Source organism: Solanum lycopersicum, chromosome 4 (assembly GCF_036512215.1).
Source record: "Solanum lycopersicum chromosome 4, SLM_r2.1".
Classification (NCBI taxonomy): Eukaryota; Viridiplantae; Streptophyta; class Magnoliopsida; order Solanales; family Solanaceae; genus Solanum; species Solanum lycopersicum.
Genome location: NC_090803.1, coordinates 1538601 through 1562579, shown reverse-complemented (window position 1 = coordinate 1562579; position 23979 = coordinate 1538601). Strand labels below are relative to the sequence as shown.

At 30.3% G+C, this 23979-nt stretch overlaps 1 long non-coding RNA gene across 1 annotated transcript; it reads right to left on the bottom strand.

Annotated features, from left to right (window-relative positions):
* Positions 1-2336: 2336 nt before the first annotated feature.
* On the bottom strand, positions 2337-9175 carry LOC104646740 (uncharacterized). Its single transcript, XR_740937.4, has 4 exons — positions 9064-9175; positions 8883-8957; positions 8683-8816; positions 2337-3079 (listed from the first exon to the last, which is right to left on the bottom strand). It is a non-coding gene; the product is annotated as an uncharacterized lncRNA (long non-coding RNA).
* Between the last annotated feature and the right edge of the window lie 14804 nt (positions 9176-23979).

Below are 23979 nucleotides of genomic sequence, written 5' to 3'. Positions count from 1 at the left end.
TCCACCTCTATGGGACCACACACATCAGAGTAACCCAACTCTAACTTCACTTTCTTTCTTGTAGATGTCCTCGGAAAAGAAACTCTGTGTTGCTTTCCTGCTAAACAATGATCACAAGGGTCAAGTTAAATAGTAACATCAGCAAGAATAAGAGATTTACCGGCTAACAGCTTTATACCCTTCTCACTAACATGCCCCAATCTTCGGTGCCATAAGTTAGGAGAAGTTTTCTCCTCAATAGCATTCAACTCACCACTACACACTTTCAAATGTGTCTTATACAAGGTACAACAAAGCTTGCCACGAGCAACAATCAAGGAACCCTTAGACAATTTCCATTTACCCTCACCAAATGTGTGCTTTTAACCCTCTTTATCAAGTACATTAGCAGACAATAAATTGAGGCGTAGATCTGAAATGTAGCAAACATCTCTCAACGTCAAATAGCACCCAACATTGGTTTGGACTCGAATATCTCCAATGCCAACAATACTTGCTGAGCTCTGGTTCCCCATCTTCACACTACCAAAATCTCCAGCTCGGTAGTCAATAAAGTACTCCTTATTAGGAACACAATGATAGGAAGCTCCTGTATCAATAAGCCATTCAGTGTCAGAACTATCAACATGACAACACTCTCCAATAGCACATATAAAAAAAACATGATCATTAGAACTAGAAGTTGTAGCAGCTGTATTCTTGTCATCACCCTCTTTATGATGGTCATTTTTCTTATTTCGCTGGTCTCTTTTCAAATTGTAGCAAAACTTTTGAATGTGGCCTGGCTTGCTACAATAGTGGCATATCGTAGGTTCTCTCCCATCCTTGGACTTTGACCTATACTTTGACTTGCCACGCCCTTTGGGACCTCTACTCTTGCTTCTTCCTCTATTCTCTACCACAAGTGCCTGCGAAATATCAACACCCATCTCCTTTCTTCTAAGCTCTTCATTGAACATGCTCTCTTTGATGACATCCAATGAAATCGTACCATCTGAAGCTGAGTTGCTGATGGACACAACCAAAGTTTCCCAACTGTCTGGCAAAGAACTCAAGAGGAATAAAGCCTGCAACTCATCATCAAGGACAATTTTCATAACAGTCAACTTGTTAATAATATCTTGAAAGTCGCTAAGATGCTCAGAAACAGACTTCCCTGGCTTCAACTTTAGATTAACAAGCCTCTTAATCAACGAGGCCTTGTTATGAGCGGTCTTCCTCTCATAAAGACCCTCCAATTTTCTCCATAGTCCAAGCGGCTCAGTCTCCTGGGATACATGATTGAATATGCTAATATCAATCCACTGTCTGATTGTCCCCAAGGTCTTTCTCTTCAGCTTTTCCCATTCTTTATCTGTCATCTTCTCTGGCTTAGTGGGCTGGACATCTTTCTTTGTTTTATCCACATCAATTGGGTCAAACAAATCCTTGCAATATAGCAAATCTTCCATCATCGGACGCCAAATGGAATAATTGGTTGATGTCAGTTTAACCATAGAGTTATTTCCATGCTCCATGTCTATGGTTTAACACTCGGCTCTGATACCAGATGTAGAGGGAGGAGCAAAACAACACAAGTAGGATACAACACCTACAAGGATCGACTTCAAGACAATCAACCAATTATACTTCACCCAATTTACCAAAAGAAATTCACCACTAAATTAACCAAGCTCAAATCAGCAACATATCAAAAAAATCACAAGCAAATATGAATAATAAATATGCAAGTGACACACGAGATTTATACGTGGAAAACCCCTTCGGTGTGAAGGATAAAAACCACGGGACTTGTAGGAGTCCACCCTTCTTCTTTTCTTATTATACAAATTGAGGGTAAAGATACCCAAATCAGTCTACAAGGATGTCACAGCCCACCAACAACAACATACATAAGAGCCAACAAAAAAGAGAAGAGAAATTGGGAATATCACCCAAAAAATGCAGGTTACACCAGCTGCAATAACAGACGATCAAGAGCTCCTATTGACGATCTGAACCATCAAGATGTAGTGCTGTATGTTGTGAACCAGCTGTGAAAATTTCAGAACGATCCAACGGTCGGATCTCTGGAAAACTGAAATTTTGTCAAGGCTGTCCAGAAAATCTGCATTCAAACCCTCTCTCAAAAATCTGCTTCTCTCTCTCTTTTCGTCACGTCAAAAAAAAACCTAGAAGAAAACAGCAGCTCCCAAAGACTTCTAGAAGAAGTCAACAAAGCCCAAAACATATGGGCCACACATCAATAAGTGATTGGGCTTTCACTTAAAAACAATATAACAAATGGGCTGGACCCTTAACAGGAACTTGTAAAAGATTTAATTTGCTCATTAACATACTTGGAATCAATTACCTTTAATCTTTGAAGTTCATTTTACATAATATGTTTGTGATCGTAGTACTTTAGAAAGAATTTCATTTCGTATGCATTAGGCAACTCGAATTAACTCATAGGTTAATTCAACGATTCTACATCAACAAGGACCCGACTTTAAGATAAACATATTCAAGTAAGGAACATAACAATCTCCTCAATATCCATAGAGATAGATATACAATACTTCTAGTTGCTAACATAGTTATAGTCAATATCCATTTATCCTTTTCACAAACAAGGTCGTGGGAGGCTTTCTTAGTACAAGGAGGATTGGGCAAAAATAGATGATGGTACAATTTCATCTTTGGCAACAAACAAACCAATGCTTTTGTTGTACCATCACCTTTTTTGTCTCCTTGTTCTTAGCAAGTCTCCCATGACCCTGTATTTTTGGTTGCTCCAAATGCACCACATGTCAAGGATGCTCCTCCTTTTCCTTTTGGTGTTGCTTCTTTTGTGTAACTCCCCCTTCTCTTGCTCTTTCCTTCTCTTTGGATTAGAGTTTTCGTTGTCTCCAGGAAGCAAAAACCGTCTCCATCAATCATAACAATTTCCCCCTTTCACATATCTTCTCTAGATGATGTTTCAGCATTGTCGTATGAATCCTTGGCAAATTGTCATTATTTTTCATAATAAACTCATATATCGAGTCTTCATTAGAACCCCTTCTTAGTCCAATTCCTGCAACGCCTTTTCAATCATCTATAACAAAACAAAACATTCGAGTAGACTATAAACATTCGATTTACATAATTAATTAACAAAATTCATAAGAGTTAATCCATCCTCAAAATTGAAATCTATAACCAAAGAACTCATATATATCCAATAATCAATCCTATTTTTTTCCCACAATTCGGGAAAAAAAAAAGATAAATGAGATTAGTTAAAACTTTTGACAAATTAGTTAATTCTAAAAAAGAAAACACAAACTTATGTTAAAAAATGAATTAATCAACCATAAAGAGGATGATCAAGGGTAGTCTGAAGACCATACATAAACCGATCAACATGTTTATGAATTGAATTTTTGGCCTCTTATAATGGCGCATTTGGTTCACTGTAGTATATTTTGACAATTCCTTCTCTCAATTTGTCCATGGCTTTCTCCAAATTCTTCTTTATTATACAACAAGTTTGGGGTTTTACAAGTTTGTTTTGGTGTGTTGACATATACATCATTTGGTTGTATTCCTTACTTATAGAATTTTTTTAGGTGGTTATGTTGTAAAATTTGAAGTTTTATGGTTTTGGGTGATGATTTTATTTTTAAAACATGATTTTATTTTGAGATAATATATGAAGTGTCCTTTTTTAAAAATAAATATTTTTTAAAAATAAAATCATCTCCCAAAACCATAAAAAAAAATCAAAAAAATTCAAAACATAACCACCCAGAAAATTCTATAAATAGGTAAAACCACCAAAATGATGTATCTGTCAACAACCAAAACAAACTTGTAAAAACCCTAAGTTGATGTAGACGAAGAAGAATTTGGAGAAAGCCATGGACAAATTGAGAGAAAGGATTGTGAAAATGTCCAATAGTGATCCCAATCCGCCATTATCAAAGACCTAGAACTCGATTCTTCAATGACAACTTGATCGTTTTATGTCTGGTCTTCAGACTACCCCTGATCATCCTTCTTACACTTGGGTAATTCATTTTTACACCAAAGTTTTTTTTTGGTTAGAACTAATTAACTGATTTGAAGAAAGTTTTAACTAATCCTATTTATTTTATTTATTTTTGAATTTTCGAAAAACTTAGAGTTGATATTGGATAAAAATGAGTCATTTGGTTATAGATTTCATATTGAGGAGGAGTTAACTCTATTGAATTTGGTTGATTAACTATGTAACTTAAGATTCTTGTGGCCAAACCTTATGAGATTATAGTTTAATCTAATCATTTCTTTTGTTATAGATGATTGAGAAGGCGTTGTAATAATTAGATGAAGAGATGGGGTTCCGATGAAGACTCGATATCTAATTTATCAAGAAAGAGTATGATAGTTTGTCAAGGGCTCAGATGACCCTTTGCTAAAACATCATTCTCAAACGATGTGTGAGAAGGGAGAAGTACTTATCATTGATGAAGGATGGTTTTTGCTTTTAGCTGACATCGAAAACTTGAATCCTAAGAGAAAACGAAAGATCAAAAGAATGGGCAATTCATCAATTACACAAAAGAATGGCAACAAAAGGAAAAGGATCCTCGATATGAGGTGCATTTGGAGCAACCAATAAAACAGTGTCCTGGGAGGCTTGCTAAGTACAAAGAGGCTATAATTTAGGCATTGGCAATAAAGGAACCAATAGATCAACGTCGTGAGAAGGCTCTCAAGGGCTAGGAAGACAGGGCTGATCAATCTACCACACTTATGAAGGACTTGAATTGTCTTAGAAGAAACAAAATGATCAAGGACTAGGAAGATATAGGATGGGACAATAAAGAGGATTGTAGTTCCTTATATTTTTAATTATGATTAATTGTTATAAGTGGGTTGTATAATGTTTTGCTTCATCCATTAATTCTTTTCCTATAAAAAATAGGATTAATTATAGTTTGTCATATGTGTCTGCTGAAAGAAGAATCTCGGATTATAGTTTCATTTTGAGAGCTTAGAGATGAGTCATTCTTGATAATTCAAAATTTCATTCTTCATTTCTTATCTTGTCTTCATAACTATCCCTCATCACCATCCTTATATTTAGTAACTCATCTCTTCATATAATATTTTTATTAATCTTTCATTATGATGAATTGTTGTAAGTGATTTGAATGGAATTTTACTTCAACCTTAACGTCATTTTGAAAAAATTAGGGTTAATTGAGGAAATCATACATACATCTTAGATACAACAATCAGTGTAACCTCAGAAGTGGGGTTTAGTGATGACAGAATATAGCACTCATTTACCTCTATATTTTAGGGGGTGTAGATGTTATTTTATATAAACTCTCAACTAAGAAAATGTAAGCAACACATGAAAGTAAGTAAGAAAAAGAAACAAATATTAATACACTTAAGAGAAAAAATAAACTACGCAATACCTAAATCATGAAGTAGGATAACACTCAACTATCTACTAGCTTCCTACCTTAATCATCGACCATCATACCTCTACATATAAGGTCATGTCCTTAGTTAGTTGGAGTTGTATTATGCCCTGTCAAATTACTCCCTTAATTACTTTTCAACCAACATATACCTCACTAACTTCTACTATTTGGAGTATGATTACCACAATTCTAAAATAAGTAAAAAGATATTTTCATATTATTCAAACTCTTACAACTAAAATATGAATTACGTAATTGAAAAAATGATTTTCAATAGTCACTACATATATATTTTTTAAGTTTTCAAATTTTAAAATGAAAGAGAATAAATACTGAATCAAACAAGAGACGTGACGAAAGTCTTAGAGACATACCATGGTGGAAACAAATTTAAGGATTGATGGAAATTCATACGCCCATGTCACTCTTTATAAGGATCAAGTAAATTATCTGAGTCTTAGCCAAACGCAATATTAAAGGTCACTAAATGTTTCTCTTTTTTTTTGGAAGTTCAAGTGATCTATGCAATATTAAAGGTCACTAAATGTTTCTCTTTTTTTTTTGGAAGTTCAAGTGATCTATGACAACTCAAAAACAATAGTCAAGTCTAATTCATTCTAATTTGATACCTAATAACGACAGAAAGTAGAAGATGGTGATTGCTAAAATAGCAAAGAAAAGATAACAAAATTATTTAAATAAAACTACACAACTAGAATGGTGAAACAAAAAATGAAAAGTCAATTCAAATATCAAAACAAGACTGATAGAACCTAAGTGTAGCTAAGATTTGTCCAAGACGATGTCGAAACCATCAAACTCATCAAGAGGGTAGATCAAAAGAATCGGGACACCTCAAAACTCACTACCAAAGAGGGTTTGATTTTGCCGGACTTGTTATTTCATAGATATTAAAAACAAACACATACACAGATTCAAAGAGAGGGAATATAATGAGAGATTTAAAGAGAGAGAATATAATGAGAGCAATATAAAAGCAAGGAGGGATCCACAACTCTTCTTATCAAATAAAAGAAAAAAATGGATAGAGAGATAAAAGAAGAAGAGTAACTAGGTCACCTCGAAACTCATCGCCAAATTGTTAGCTTTTCAATATAACTATGCAGTTGTATATATTTAATAAACACAATGAATTCTTAGTAAAGAACGCTTTGGACATTCAAGCTTACCTTTGCTTGAAGAAGCCACTTGGCGAGAAAATTGTTATATATTTGTGGCAATTTGTATGGAGGGAGAAAATAAAAGAGAAAAATCAATAAAAAGAGTAATAGCAAAGGGAGATCATATTAATATTATAGATGATGGTAATTATATTGTTGTAGATGAAGAACCATCTCGAAAGAAGCATATGCCTAATTACTATTGAGGAAAATCAATAATAGTCCTAAGGCCGAAAACAATGTTATATCAAATGAAAACGCACATTGAGAAAGAAGAGAATCAGAAAAAGTACAAAAGAGATTAATGATAGAAAAAGTCAGAGTGGTCCCACTAATAATACTAGTACGCGTAAGGACTACACACCAATCCATTTTGTGTGTTCCTTACGTGTAATAGTCCTATTAATAAAACCACTTTGACTTTTTCCTTCAGTAAACTCTTTTGTACTTTTTTTTGTCTTTTTTCTTTCTCAACTTATGTTTTCAATTTGACAACATCATATTCAGCCTTATGACTATTATTGTTTTGTTCCTTAGTAGTTATAGACAATTCTTCTCTCGATCTTATTCTTCATCTCTAACAATATAAATTTTTATCATCAACAATATTCATATGATCTTTCTTTGTTTCTACTATTTTTATTATCTATCTCTTTGTATTTTCTCCCTCAATACAAATCTCACAACTATGTCACAGTCAAGTGACTTAATCAAGCAAAGTAAAGCTTCATTATCCAAAGTTTCTTTACTAAGAATCATTGTGTTCATCCCATACAATTGCATAATTATATCGTAAAGCTAACCATTAAATTTGGAAGAGTAACTTGGTTTGATTTATTTGGAATTGTTGCATTGCTAATGCAAAAACTAAACACATGCATAGATGGATAGAGAAGGAAATAAAGCGTATCGAATTTAGGGACGATCTACGCCGCCTAACTCAAATCTAAGCCAACTTTTTACTTAACCCATGGACAATATCCCTACCCAATGAGCACCTTTAAGTGAGATCCAATGTTTAATTTGGAGGAAGAAACACCAACCACCATAATCTGCATGTTTTTTTCATCTCTTCCTCGAATTTCTTTATGAAAGAGGAAATATTCTCGTTGGCTACTGTGGTGGGGAAGTCGTTGCAAGTTGATATGGAAAAAAAGAATCAAACTAGACCTAGATATGCTACAGTTAAGGTTGAGGTTGATATGTTAGGTGATTTCTCAAAGAGGATAAAAATTAGAGTTAGGAAGTCAGGGGTAAAAATACGAGTAAGAAGATGGAGGAGACTTCAAAGGGGAAAGGGAAGATACAGAGCGATAGAACAAATAAAAAAATCATAGAGGGGAAAACTAAAAATCGGAAGTATAACAGAATATAAGGAGGACAAAGAGGAATTTCAAGTGCAAAGAAATAGAAAACATATAAGGAGGGGAAGAATACAAGTGTGGAATCTGAAACCAACACGACCAGAGAGAGGGTAAAGAAGATGATGACTATAGGAAATCAACTTGAAGATCTATATGATCCTAAGCTAAGGGATGCAAACAAAGGAGAAAACACTAACAAAGTAGTGGGTAGAAAATGCCTTTATTGAATCAAAAGGGGATTAAGAACACGAAACTCCCTGAGAACTAGAAACATATTATTGAGGGAGTAGAAAATTCCTTGGGAACTGGTGTAGATTATGGAGGATGTTATTTGTATAATTGACCGAGATGAGATAGAAATGGATCATGTTTTCAGAGAAAGTAATCAGTACTTAGCATATATATTGGCTGACAATGCCAATAGTCACACAAAAAAGCAAGAGTACATGCATTTTAATCAGATGCATAACTCTTATGCAGGATAATACTAACACATGGACAAACAATAGATCATGTTTCGTGTGGCTAAACGAGGAAGACTAAAGATACCAACCAACATAGACTACATTTCCATTGATTATTAGCACAGAGAGTCTCACAGATATTATATGTACAAATTAAGCTTGTGCCACTACAAGGGCCTAATATCTGTGAGAAAATGAAAAGATACTTAGCCTAGTTATGACAACTTACAAAAAGGGCCACCAGCAGAAGTTGAGGGATATATGGTCAGATTTGAATCCAAAGAGCAGCAATGTTTATGCACCAATCGGAGATACAACCCAAGAGCCGTCAATTCCTTTCCACCTCGACCTTCAATGGTGAACCTGAGGAAGTAAGAGAGTTGAGAAAAGGTAAAGGGATGAGTTCAAAGGAATTAAAAACCTAATCACCTTCGAGATTAACAAACTTGCTATTGACTAAGCACCTCGTACAATCCAGCTGAAACTTTAAACCGGACCACTCACCTGAGAACATAAATGGAGATCAGCAGATATTAGGCTTTAGGCAAGATGAAAGAGGAAGATTAAACTTACCTTTTGAAGCTACAAAAGATATGTGATACATACTAACCATTAAAAACCACTGATTGCCCATAACAGGAGACGAAGGAAATGAGAGTTCACAAAAGGGAAGAACATGCAGGCGGCGGAGTAGATATCACAAAGAGGAGGAGCATTTGAAGAAGCAGATTAGGAAACAAGGGTTAGAAAAATGCTTATAATGATAGGGATTGATTAAGGGGCCTATTTCTATTGGGCTTGGTAGACATGTCTTAGTTTATTTTTTGGGCTCTTCGCTATTTTTTTTAAGGGAAATTTTTTAAAATGTCAATATTTTAGCATTTAAGAGGACTCATTAGCAACAATTTCAATATTTAGTAAAAATGTCATTTTAGTTTGTTATGTATATTTTTATTATTTATTTTTATTTAAAGAATATAATTATTTAATAACAAAAAGGAGAAAATTAAGGGGGGAATATTTCAAAAAAAGGCAAGCATCCTTAATTTTTTCATCAGTTACATTTTCAAATTAAATATAAATTTTATTTTTTTCTCCAGAATTTATCTTTTTAAAATTATATTCATTCCACAATATATTCTATTTACATTTATTATAGTTTTTTATTAGTGTACTCATTTCAATAGGTATGCCGAATTTATCTATATAGTCATTTAAGAAATATATTTGTATTTTCATATATTTTTTCCTTATATAGTTATTTTTTTCTTCAAAAATCTTGTATGTATTCATTTCAATATGTATTTTTTTGTATTTCTATTTATTCTAGTTTTTATTTAGAATTTTGTATAATAATATATAAAATACAAAAAATTAGTATGATGAAAAAGTGAATGAATAAGATTGAAAAGAAATAATTGAATATTTGGTGTACTCATTCTTAAATAAAACACATAACTAGTTGACATACATTTAGAATAAATACAAATTAGAAAAAAATATCAAATTCAGTTGACATACATTTGTTAGTTTGTATTCATTCCAATATGTATGTCAAATAAAATGTAGCTATTTAAGAAATACATTTGTATTCGTATATATTTTCACTATGTATTTATTTTTCTTTTCAAAATCTTGTTTCCTTTTCTAAGTTGTAATCATTCCAATATGTATGTCAAATAAAATGTAGCTATTTAAGAAATACATTTATATTCGTATATATTTTCACTATGTATTTATTTTTCTTTTCAAAATCTTGTTTCCTTTTCTAAGTCGTATTCATTCGAATACAAATAAACTAATAGAAAGTTGTTCTTCTTATAAATAAAATATATAATTAGTTGACATACATTTGGATGAATACAAATTAGGGACAAATACAAGATTCATAAACCATGCAACATGAAATTTTTAATAAATATAAATATTGATAGTATACATAATGATTTGAATACAAATTAAAGAAAGCATACCAAATTCTAAAAAAGAACTATAAATACAAAACAAACTAATAGAAAATTGTTCGACAACTATTCGATCTTCGTCGTCTTTTTCAAGATCCTCATGAGTAGACAAAGATTCTACATTTGCGTTATGAATTTGAGGAAGGTTTTGCACACCAATGAGTCTTGCAAATGTTCTTACCCTCTTTCTTCCCTCATTTTAGCAGCGGATCATACATTATACACTATTTGTTAAATAATAAATAAATTAAAGGATGAAAAGTCACCAGATATTGGTTGATTAAGATGAATACCTTTAGTAAGCCTCTTGGATTCAGCCATTGGAGAGTAAATCATAACGGAAATTGAAAAATACAAACAATATTTCTTTAAGATTTAAACAAAAATAAAATTATAAAAGAAATCTGAAAATAGGATAAAGATTAGAGATACCTTAATCAAAGGGATTCTTGTTGATTCAATTTTGGATTAAAAAAACAACCAAAATATATGGCAAAAAAATATTTGCAACTTGAATGTTGGAGGAAAATCAGAAAAGATAACAATGAGAGAGAAAAAAAATTAAATGGGAGAGAGAACTAACAATTTGAAAAGATAAATATGAAAGAGAATGATTTTTTTTTCTAAAAAAAGGATATATAGAGTTAATTGAAAAAGAGAGATTGTCACGACCCAAATCGGGCCGCGACTGGCACCCGCACTTCCCTCCTGTGTGAGCGAACCAACCAAACCTAAACCTTAACATTTCAATATACTATCAACATAAAGTAATGCGGAAGACTTAAACTCATTAATGAAAACCAATTCAATAACTATTATTTCCCAAAATCTGGAAGTCATCATCACAAGAACATCTACTTCAAATTACTAAATCTAAGAGTTTCTAAGAAGCTAAAAATACATAAAAGCTAGTACATGCCGGAACTTCAAGGCATCAAGACATGAAGAGGAAGAACCAGTCCAAGCTAGAAACATTAGCTCACCCTGATATCCGGAGTAATGAAGACTGGCTAGAGTTACTGTTGAGTCGAAGATGACGGCACGCTTACTGCACTCCACAATTAAACAAGAAGAAAACATAAAAGTAGGGGTCAGTACAAAACACGGGTACTGAGTAGATATCATCGGCCAACTCAAAATAGAAATCAATATATACCAAGTAATATCATAAAATCAATTATGATACTCAACATGTAGCAACAACAAGTACTATGTCATAATCAATTACCGTCAAGTTCACACATGAGGACTCAAGCCTCAATACCATACTCATTTGGGAATTATGTTCATTAGATTGAGTATATTAATCATCTTTCAAGATTCATTATCTTTATTTCTCTTGTGTCGGTACGTGACACTCCGCTCCCTCATATTCATTAATCCTCTTGCGTCGGTACTTGACACTCCGATTTCCTAAATCTACGTGTCGGTTCGTGACACCCGATCCCCTAAATCTACGTGTCGGTTCGTGACACCCGATCCCCTAATTCTACGTATCGGTTCGTGACACCTTATCCCCTAATTCTACGTGTCGGTTCGTGACACCCGATTCCCTAATTCTACGTGTCGGTTCATGACACCCGATCTCCTAATTCTACGTGTCGGTTCGTGACACCCGATCCCTTAATACTACGTATCGGTTCGTGACACCCGATCCCCTAATACTACGTGTCGGTTCGTGACACCCGATCCCCTAATCTCCTTCTGTCAATTCATCAAGCCTTCTTTCTTACCAAGGCATCATCAATCCCATTATTTTAGTTCATCACGCCTTCTTTTATACCAAGGCCTCATTATTAACAAAGAGATTAGGATTTTGCAAGATTTGGGATTCAATAACTTCATCATGCTTATATAATCACAATTATATAATTACATTCATGCAAGCATACAATTGAGCACATAGCAGGGTTTACAATATTATCAATACTTATCATTCGCTATTAAGAGCTTACTACGAATATCGTAAGAAAAACCATGACCTACCTCCACCGAAGATTTCGTGATCAAGCAAGCAATTCCTCAAGATCTTTGCTATCCTCTTTGTTTCCCTTTTCTCTCGTTCGATCCCCTCTCTTTTCTTTTTGTTCTTTCTATTTTTCTTATTCAAATCCTCTTTCTTTTACCCTAATTAACATGTAATTAAGTGTAAAAGATGACAATAATAACCCACAATTTAACTCAAGGTTACCTCTTTTATCCCCCAAGAAATTGAGTTATTAATATAAACCCACAAAATATATAATTATAGCAGGAATAGTCCAAAACGCCCCTTTAAAACTTAACCAGAAATTCGACTCCGACTGGGATTACGCAACCTTTGACGGCCCGTTGCGCCTACGACGGTCCGTCATGCAGGTTCGTCAGAGACTTGATTTCCTTAAGGAGTCTGTGATGGCCCGTCGTACCTACGACGGTCCGTCCTGCACTTTCGTCACGACGTTCAGAGAATCGTTCCCTGTACCAAATTCTCAAGAGTTGAAGTGTTTTGAAACGGCGGATCACGACGGTTCGTCGTGCCTGTGACGGTCCGTCCTGCAGGTCCGTCACAGAGTTCAGAGAGTCGATTCTCAGTACCCAATTTTCAGAATTTCTAAGTGTTTTAAAACGAGACCCCTCGACGGTCCGTCGTGTCCATGACGGTCCATCGTGGGTTCCGTCATCTCAGCCTGTTTTTCCAGAAATAAAATCTGCTGCTCAAAACGACTAAACAAGTCGTTACAGAGATAAAATAGGAAGAAAATTGGGACACATAAATTTTTTAAAATAATGACATTTTTGACATTATTGCTAATATTTATAAAGTATGGATATTTTTACTAAATATGTTATTTATTTTGACTAATTTTTTACTAATTTTTCCTTTTTTTAATGAAAAATTGTATATAATGGCAAACTGATGAATCAAATTAAATACGATAACCACACTTGATTCAATTGTGCCCTGTAGCAAACTATTTGTCAGTCACCTCTTTCTCTCAAACTCTCGCTCGTCACTCTCCATTTCTCGCTTGCTTTTATACAAACATAAATGTATAAAATGTGTTTGTGGTTGTATAAAGCGAGAAAAGATTGTATATATTCATATATTTTCGTTCCCCTCTCCCAGATCTTGCTCGCCGCTCTCTTAGATCTCGCTCACCACCCTTTCCTGTATCGCTTGTACAAACAGAAACGAAATGTACAAATTGCATTTTTGTTTGTATAAAGCAAAAGAAAATTGTATATACCCATGCAAATATACATGTCTCCGTCCTATACACTAATAATTATAAAATACAAATATTTCTCTGGCCAATTTTCTTTTGTCTTTCTCTCTTTCTTGTTTTATACATACACAAATTATACAATTGATTTGTATACAGCTGTTTTCTTTTGTATATGTATAACGAATTATACAAATGGTTTCTTTGTATATGTATAATGAATTATACAACAGATTTTTTGTAAGTCCCACATCGACGATTAATGAGATGGGTGGATTCTTTACAAGGCTTGGGTAATCACACCCCAAAAGCTAGCTCAATGGGAGGAGGATTGCCCAAGCCTTATAAAGAGTCCACGCATCTCATTAACCACCTATGTGGGACTTTTGTCATTCTTTAACATATATATATAGAGAAAATACATATTTATGTTTGTTATGGAGCACAATTATGCAAATTACAATACATATTTTGCGTAGATGAATATAGACCACAGAGAGCTCAAAATTTAAATTAGTTAATATGAAATTTAAAGTAATTTAGTTGAAGCTCTAATGTAGACTCTGCATATCAAATGGTAAACCAAATAAAAATAAAAGATGGACCATGTTGTGATTTATTGCAACTACTTAATTATTTTTCAACTTATGAAAGAAAGTATTCTATGCGGAGATAATTATACAATTGACTGATCTTATAAGATAATTTATATCTAATAGTGATCTTTAATAAAATGTATATTGACGTTTGCATAAGATATCATAGGAATAAAGTCTTATTGTAAGATATAAGATGGTCATTCAACTTTAATAGGTATTTTAATATTTCAATTTGTAAGTTAAAAAGAAACTTTGGCTTTTAGTATAATATGATATATAATAGTATTTTAGATTAAACTCGTAAAATATTTTAAAACCTTTTCGTCTATTTATTTTTCTAGTTTAGTTTGTTTGACATGTGAATTCTTAATGATTATCATATTAATTCAATGCCCATTTAATGACTATTCAATAACATTTTTGAGATAATCTTTAAAGTGACAAAAAACCATAATGACAAAAAAATATAGTGGGACAAATTTTATTATTTTAAGGCATAATACATAAATATTTTATTGAACTTGACTGTTGCTGATATTTATATCTTTCAACTTTGAGTAATATTAGGTTAATATCATATATGTTTTTGTTGAAGTGTAGTCATTTGTTTAGCTTGGCTATCGTTAATATTTATGTCTTTTAATTTTGAGTGATATTAGGTTAATATCATATATGCTTTTGTTATTGTGTAATCATCTGTTTAGCTTGATCATAGTTGATATTTATGTCTTTCAACTTTGAGTGAGATTAAATTAATATCATATACGTTTTTGTTGTAGTGTCATTATCTGTAGAATTTGGGCCTGGGCCGATGTTGTAACAAGAGCCCAACATACATAGCCCAGAAAAACAAATTAATTAAGATCATCTTTTTAAAAATAACATTTAGTTTTTCTAAAACTATGTCATAAATATTATAAATTTCAATTCTTCTTATGTCAATACAATAAAATAAACATGTTTCAGAATGTTAATTAAAATTCAAATAGCTTAAATTTAGTGGTAATTCAATAACTTAGTGGTACTTTCCTAACACATTTAATCGAACTCTAATTTAAATAAATTGTTTTCCATTGTTAAAACCTTTTTATATAACAATAGTTTATTGTCAAAACTAATATAAACTATTTGATATTGTTATTAAGGACGAGTAATATAATATATCATGAACAACACTTGGTCCAAAACATTAATTTGGCTATTACTTACTCTGTTTATATGTTGTGATTGAAGTAATTATTATATTTTTTTTTATAAATTTTCCTTTCGACGTTTGAAATTTGTATTGAAACTTTAATTAAATTTGAATCATGCATTACATCGATTATATGGAAAAGACATTTTCAATAGAAATTTTTTCATATCAAAAATTCAAATTCGAGATCAGAAAAAAGCTATTTAACAGCCTAAGTTGGGTTTAATTTGGGGTCTCCATTTGATAGGAAACACTTCCTAGGGTTTTTCTATTTAAAAAGTATTAAATGGTCAGAGAATATAGTCAAAATTTTGCAAAAAAATATAAAAAATTATAATATTTTTTAATTTTAAAATAAATTGATTTTTTTCATTATTTAGTTCAAAGATAACATTAACGTTAAAAAATAAAAATATTTTAAAAGGTAAAAAACATAGAAAAAATATCATTCTAATAAGATTTTGGTTGAATTTTTTTTTTCATTTTATATTCAGAGCTCAAACATGACACCTCTATTAACATGAAAATAATTTCATCTACTAAACCACGTTCTTTCGTATAATGAATTCTATTTTTCTTGTCTTGGAGTATGGAAAATTAAAAAAAAAATTAAATGGTGAGCATGCAAAAGGCCAACAAACATTCTTCTCCTTGTGCTTATAAACAGTCATGACGCAACTGTTTCGATATTGGCAAAAACAGTACTCAACTCTGCAACTCCAAAAATATCTAATTATTTTACGTTTTCATAGACTATTTTTCGTGGTCTATTTTTTTCGTATAGCTTTTTAATATCTAAATTTATTGTGAATGTAATCTAAAGTTGATATTAAAAATTAGTTAAAGTAATTTTCGAAAACGCAATACAATTAAAAATGAACAGACAGAATATATATTATTAGGTCATTTATCAAAAATCGAAATTTGATAAAGAACAAATCACAAAAATTGAACGTTCGTGATATTCTGACTTGATTATATACTCACAAAGATAAAAAAAAAGAAAAAAGAGAGAAGTATTCACAATACTTCTGAACTTGACACAAATTATTAATTTCATCTCTAAACTAATAACAGTCTTAAAAACACTTCTTTACTTGACTAACTAAATTTAGGAGATATACCTAATCTACCACATGACATAACAAGCGATCTCAAACTCTTATAAAAACAAAAATGTATTTCAATCATGTTATAAGATCTATAATTGCGAGTATAAATAAATTTAATTAGTCAAAATAAATATTTTTGAAATTTTCAATAATTTATATTTAAAAAAAATTGATGTTTATGAGGCAGTATGGGTTTTATAGGATCATGCGCAAAGGATACGCACGCGGACTGACTCAAACCCACCTCATCTTTCTTCCAAGCCATTAACCTCAAACTTTGTTAATTTCATATATATTAATACACGAGTTAAAATTTTAAATTTATGAATTTAAAATATATTTTAAGTTAATAATTTATAAAATTTGAATTAACCATATTAAGGTTGGTCGAATATGTATGATTAATTATTATAAAAGTACTAGCGATAATTAAATTATTATTGTTATTTAATTATCGTTAAAATTTATTTTTGGGGTAAAAAATTCAGCCTGTATTGATTATATTTTATATAGATGTGGTAGATTGCGGATAATTATTACTGTTCTTTATTTTAAAATAAGTGTGATTTAGCTAAAAAAAAAATTAAAGTAAGTGTTGCTTTATAGTTTAGAAGTTTAAGATAAAAAATAAAGATAGTAGAGTTAGTCTTATATTAAAAAAGTATTTCTTTTAATTGCGCTTAATTTTTAAAAAATACCTAATAAAAAATAAGTATCTTTATAAATTATATCTTATATTTATTATTATATTTCTTAACGAACGTAAAATGATTTAAACCTAATAGTTATTTTATCAAGAATAGAAGGGATATTATTTTTTGGGAAAATTGTATGTATAATGACAAATTAATAAATTAAATTAAATGTTATAATCACACTTTGATTTAATTGTGATATGTAGTAAACTGTTTGTTAGTCATCTCTTTCCCTCAAACTCTTGTTTGCCACTCTCCCTCTCTCGCTCCATTTCTCGCTCACTCCCTTTCATTTTCATACGAATACAGGTGTATAAAATGGGTTTCTATTTGAATAAAGCGAGAAAAAAATTATATGTATAGATATATTTTCGTTCCCCTCTCTCAGTTCTCGCTCGTCACTCTCGTAGATCTCGCTCGCCATCTTCGCCACTATTGCTTATACAAATAGAAACGAAATGTATAAATTGTGTTTCTATTTGTATAAAGCGAGAAAAAATTGTATGTACACTTGCAAATAAATATATCTTCTTCCTATACACTTATAATTATACAATACAAATATTTCTCTGCCCAATTTTTTTTTATCTTTCTCTCTTTTCGTTTATACATACACAAATTATACAATTAATTTGTATACAATTGCTTCTTTTATATATTATAGCGAATTATATATATTATATTTACTATGAAGCGCAATAATACAAAAATTTTATAACATATAAGTATAAATTTTCTATTTACTATACGTGAAAGTCGTTTATTTTTTTCCTTTCTTTTTGTGTTTATCAAGATTTAATTCGAGATGTTCCCAAGGCACTTGATTAGTTCACTTTTTTCTCGATATTATTTTTGTCTTTCACTATTATCATTGGATCTCCCATTAAATATATAATTATTCAATCATCATTCTCTTAATTTGTTTTATTATATGGTCAGCATATAAAAATGTGTACATGTGATGGATGTCTTAAAGAAAATGTTATGTTCTTCTTATACAGTCAAACAAACTTGGTTAATTAACCAAAGCATGTCCAAATTCAGCCAATGATTTTCATATATTGTGGCTAGTTGGCTTAGGCATGGGCTAACACTAGTTTTCCTTAGTGTTACACGCATGCCACCCTTTTTTGTCTTTGTCATGTTTCCTAACAAATTTATCGTTAGCCTCGTGATCTCCGCAATAATAACATATTTAATATAATCACATAAACAAAATTTACAGAGAAGATGATGTGTATATAAATTTTATTTTTATCATGAAAAGGTAGAAAAGCTGTCTCTGAAATAACATTATCTCAAATAAAGCAAAAATAATGAAGAACAAGATGATAGTAATAATGAATAATATATATAATAATCAAGGATAAAAAGTATAACAAATGATAATATAAATAATAAAAAAATAAGATAATGGTAGAGTGATCAATAATAAAATTAAAAAAAGAAAACAATAGCTTATAGTAAAAGATTGGAGAATAAGATAGTATAGGTAAATACTAATAATACAATATTCAACGTCTATTAATCTTCTATGCTAATTCTTAGCTTTCATTTCTCTTATCTAAGATAATCACGTCCTCGTTTGGTAAGATGGAGATGTTTCATGTCTTATTTAACTAATCACTTCGTTTCGATACTTTTTTACTGTACCTCTTCATCTCCACATCACTGCCATAGTCAAGTCTAACACCTCCTTGTTAAGATATTTGTGCATCTTCTTTTCACACATTACATCTATATGTTTTGTATAATTAAAAAAGTATTAATTATTTTCTTTCAAATGAATATTATGTAATCAACAAAAAATTAGATAAGTACTATACTTACTTAATAAGATAAGTACTACATTTAATTAAGGATAAGGTAGTGGTTAAAATATTTTATAAATTTGATATACATGAGTAAACAAGTTTTGAGTGCCAAGGGAAGTGTTATTAATTATGACTTTAATTTGTCTCTTTCATTGTAGAAATTATCTAGGGGTAAAAATTAGGTAATCTAACTAAGTGAGAATGTTAGAATATTTTATATAAATTTTCATACAATTAAAAAAAATTACTTGGAGGTCGTATTCAATTAATGTTCATATAAAATTGTTACATTGATTTAAGTTTGTGGCTAGTACCAATTATAAATTACCATTAGGCAAGTTGTGGAGTTATATATATGTCAGTTTGGGTTTATTAAGTCCCATGTGGTGATCAGCATATTCAGCCTGTTGTTTCCTTTTCGATCTTTTTCATTTTTGGTTCGGTGTTTGAAATTTGCGTTAAAATCTCGATTAAATTTAAATTAAGCATAAGTAACGCTACTAATTAAATTTTTTTCATACCTAAGACTTGAACTTAATACCTCTAATTATAAGGTGATTTCTTTTTCCCTTTAAGCTAAGTGAACAAAAAAAGACTATATCAATTGGTGCGTCCTCAACAATGACTACAACCCAAATTAGTGTAAAAGTTTTATTAATTCGAGATAGGTTCAGAAATCTCGACTTTGAGTCCTAAAAATAAAAATAAAAAATCTTGATAGAAAATTTTATTATTCCAACGCACCTTATATAAGAATCTAAATTAGTTGAGGCTTAAAATGACCTATACTAGAAAATATTTTTTATGACAAAGGTCAACAAATCAAGAAATGTGACCGGTTTGTTTAATCATTAATTAGGCTAATTAGTTTTTAAAAACAGTACAAAATATAATAGAAACTAATTAACAATATTAGCTAGGAACTATAAATGGTTCAAGATATTTACATTAGCATAGAAATTATCAAATGGGGTTCAAGAATATTTTTAAATATGTTCAACAACACTTTACTTGCTCTTTTTTAATTTTTCAATAAAACATATATAAAATATTATAATTTTTATCTAAAAATATTAAATTAATCGTTTGATTCTACCTGACTTTGCTCCTAATAAGTGGCAAGCCTCCATTTTTTTAAGGTAGGTACCAACCTTACCTTTCGAATTCGAGCTTAACACTAGTCAACTTATGAAATGTCACATACCATGGACATGTCCATTTCTAAAGTACCTTGAAGGGTTGTTGAAATGTAACAATTCAATTTCATAAATGACCATTTCTTAAATAAATAATCTCTATTAAATGAGCTGGTTAAAGTCATGGATATAGGTCCTTACTCTATCAATTGGGACCCAATAAATACATTACTTCTTCTATATGCTCTATGATTAGATCATGTCTTGCCTATTGTCTTACCTATTTAAGATATAGCCAACCATACAAAGTACAAAAAAAAACACAATTTGGAACATAATTTAAGAATTTAAAAAAAAATAATGTTTGATTGATCACCCTTCGCGATATGTTGCCAGATCAAAAACTTCGAAATTTAAATCTTAATGGGTGGACCAATTTGAACTCTCATCAAACAAGCTTATATAAAATCTTTGTAAAATTAAAACTAGAAGCTCTATTATTCCACAACAATTCAATTTTAGAATCGGTGAATCATATTGAACGAGGACGGTGGGGTGGAGGTAGTAGAATGACCGCGATGTACCTCCTTCAAATTGATTATATTGAGAGGACTAACAAGCAATGATGCTTTTCAAGTCAATGAAATTCTGCATTCACTTAATACGGAAGGATCGACCTGTTGATCTTAGAATAGTTGTGAATTGAGCCTAAGGGCTAAGCAAAGCATAGCATATACACAATTTTTGAATATAGCAATGTGATGAAGACCTTTCAAGTAGATCTAGGTCCCCACATTTACCAGATGTTAACTACAAGAAGTTGGGACTCAAATAAGAATTGAATAGCAATTTGTACTAAGAAAATGAAGTTTCCATTATGCTTTTTAATGATGTTTCACTAGTTTTTTGGTTCATTTAGCTGTCCCTCCTAAGCCATAACTCTAGCAATGTGACAATTGTCTCAACAACTAAACTCTATCTAGCATTCAAATTGTCTTTCTATAAGCTATCATTTATGAATACATTTTTAGATTAAAGACTTGTGACATTATTCTTTTGATGTTAGTAAATAAAATTAGCTTTAAACTTAGGGTGTGTTAGGTATGAATTTTTCTTTTTTTAAATTTCATGTTCAGTTAAATTAATATCGTGCATAATTGAAATATATATCCCAAAATTCTTATTTATATGAATGATATATTTTCTATTTTAATATTACTAAAAAATTAATTACTTATATTCAAATTAATATTTTTATCTCTTTTGTATAGAAACGGATGCAATTTGTTGATATTGAGCTTATATGAATTCGTATATTCGGTAGTATTAAATATAAACTTATATATAATATAATTTATTAAAATTATTAAGAGTAGATATAAAAATTCATTCTTTTAAAATATAATAAATTTAATATTAAAAATTTAAATGCATTGAACTTTTGTATTATGCTTAATATCATGTTGATACGTCAAATCACCATTGATTTAAAAAAGCACCCAACCTTTAACTTATTTTTATATAAAAAGAAAAAATTTAGGAATTATAATCTTGTCTTATTTGCAAACAAAAAATATTGTAAAATATTTGTTTTAAATTAAAATCCATCCATCTTATAGACAAAATAAGAAAGGCAAAACCTTAGTTGCATTATTTTGTGACCAAATAAAGAAGACAAGATTATACCCAATATAATGTAGATTCATTGTTTATTTATTTTTTGTATAAAATTGTGTATGCTAAGATTTAAAGAATCTTTTGATAGATTGAGTGAATAAAAGACATGTAAAGTATATAATTTTTATATTGAATTATATTTTGAGGATCAAATTCTCAAAAAGAAAATCTAAGATTAGGTTGTAATGCATTCCGATATTAGATCACACGATTATAACATATTTAGTAAAATTTTAAAAAGTAGATCCTGAATAAAATAGAGTATATACAAACAATTTTCACGTATTTTCAGTTTAAACAAAATAAAATAATAATATAATAACAAAGATAGTGAAAAGGAACATGATAATAAATACCAAAGCAATAACAAACGGACGGTCATATTCAAAAATATTGTAACAACAATAAGATGGCGCGATCATCTGCACAACAATAAGTTAAGTCAAAATAAGATAAATAAATCGAAACAAAGCTAACAACTGCTTAAGCCCAAAACCTTGGGTTTATGGATGGAATTAGATGGATAAAAGTCGAAAATCAAGACTAGAATTGCATATCAGAAATTTATAAAATATATATATATTCAAATATACAATCAAAGTTAAAAGATTTCAATAACGAAAAGTTAAGAGTGTCACATAAACTAAAATCACACGAGTTAAAAAATATAGATGAATACACACTAAATTTTGTTTATCCTTTTTAGGTATAAATTACAAAGATTTTCAAATATAGATATAAATTACTCCTATAATATCTTTTTGAAAAATAAATATTAGAATAATTTTTTTTTTTGTCCCATTTGCATTGGTTATCCTTGTTGAGAAAATTGGTACGAAGGACAGTCCTATTTGTCAGATGTCCCACAAATTAGAATGAATAATGAGTGGGTCCCAATTAAAATCCAAGAATTTCAGTTCATTCTAAAAAGCTAATTCACTTTTTGGTCAAACGTCAGAAAATCCTTTTATACAAAAAAATATATATTTATATAAATATATGATATATTTGGAGTACTTGATATATAGTTTTAATAGAGTCGAAAAATGAAAAATAATAATTTCTTGATATTCTAAAGGGAATTTATTTCTAGTTTGGAAAAACTTGTAAAACAAATATAATAATAAAGAACGTTTATTCGAAACAATTAAGAAAAGAATATGAAGCAATAATAAAAAATATGGTAACTGATACAAAGGAAATAAGTAACAGATATTGATAAGAGAACATGACGCCTCTTGATTACCTACTAACCTTTTAGCATAATTCTCAATTTTCATGTTTCTCAGTCTAGCGTAATGTCGCTTGTAAGCTACAGATGTATTATATTTAGTGTGATCACCATTTTAAAGACTTTTTCGACTTACTTCTATCTCTTTGAATACCTAATATAGTCTATCTCTCACATTAGTCTTACGAAATAAAAACATTTTGTCATCCACCTATTGAATTAGACTTACCTTTAATAATAATTCTAGAGTTATAAATGTCTCTTACTTTAACAAAATCATACAATGATACGTATGAGACTTGAATTAAAAGGAAATTACATAATTAAACAAATATATACTAGTTATTAATCATCATACATTCAATGGTAATTATGTAGACATGAGTTTCGAGTTTATATAATTCGCACATTTGATAATTTAGAATTTGTATAACTTTTGTATAATGTAGTTTTATATAACTATTTAAAGTTCATATATTTGTGTTTGTATAAATTTATTATTTCAACTTTATGCAAAAATAACTCAATTATACAAATATATCCACGAATTATAAAAATCCATAAATTATTTAAAAAATTGAGTGAGAAAACACAAAGCCATTTAGCTTTACATAGAAAAAAAAACTAAGCACTATTTTGTACCTCATTTATAAACACATCACATCTATTCTACTTTACTCGAAGCGAACCTCAAAAATAATAGTCGATAAAATATTTCGCTAAATCAACTAATTGTAATAATTCGGATCATAGTATCACGAGTTTGACTTTAATATTGATTCAGCCCTCTTACTCAATTTACCCCCTATATTTTTTTTTTCAAAAAAAGAAATTTAAATTAAGATGAAATTAAAAAAAAAATTAAAAATTGAGAGCTGGAAATAGCTGGAAAATGAC